Source organism: Benincasa hispida, chromosome 9, assembly GCF_009727055.1.
Source record: "Benincasa hispida cultivar B227 chromosome 9, ASM972705v1, whole genome shotgun sequence".
NCBI lineage: Eukaryota > Viridiplantae > Streptophyta > Magnoliopsida > Cucurbitales > Cucurbitaceae > Benincasa > Benincasa hispida.
In genome coordinates, this window is record NC_052357.1 from 1,645,209 (window position 1) to 1,646,041 (window position 833).

The 833-nt window shown below is 24.2% G+C and overlaps 1 non-coding gene across 1 annotated transcript; it reads right to left on the minus strand.

The window, feature by feature from the left end:
* Positions 1-205: 205 nt before the first annotated feature.
* TRNAD-GUC lies at positions 206-277 on the minus strand. Its single transcript has one exon. It is a non-coding gene; the product is annotated as a tRNA-Asp (tRNA).
* Positions 278-833: the final 556 nt, after the last annotated feature.

Consider the following 833-nt stretch of genomic DNA (forward strand, 5'->3'; position numbering starts at 1 on the left):
TTTTTTTTTTTGAGAAATAAGGTCTAATATACGTATTCATTTAAAATTAATTTCATTTTTAGTAGATTATAAAACATCTGGGTACATTAAAGAAAATTCCAAAAGGCACATTAAAATTTGACTAAGAAAATACATGTTTGTCCATTTGGCATTCTCATTTACGCGTGTCTTACACAAAGTTACTAAAAAAGAGAATAAACGAAAACGCCGTTGCCGGGGATCGAACCCGGGTCACCCGCGTGACAGGCGGGTTAACTCACCACTATACTACAACGACCTGTTGATTTTAGGGATATTTTTTTTCTAAAAATATTATATTCAATAGGTATATTTAAATTGTTTTTAATTTTAAATTTTAAAATTTTCAATAAGCATGTTCATATATTAATTTGAATTTAATTTTTCTTAAATTTTAATACAAACGTAACCAATTAAAATTTTACCGTTTATAAATTTTATTTACTAAGACATTTATATAGTTCACTTTAATATTTTACAACCATGACTTTTACATAATAATATAATTTAGTTAGATTTGAGTCAATATCATCTAAGGGCCCGTCTAGATTGACTTAAAAGAAAAAAATATTTTTCAAAAAACTCATTTTTATTTAAATAATTTTGATAAAATTTGTTGAAAGTACACTTCAAAAGTTATTTTGAGTGGTTGTCAAACATTTCAAATTTTTCTAAAATGACTTTTTTAAAAAGAAATTAAACACTTCAAAATACATTCCAAACATACCTAGATATAAATGACTTGAGTGAGAAATAATATTAGAAATCAAATTTTAGCAACATATGAATGATAAAAACAATTCAATTACTTTATT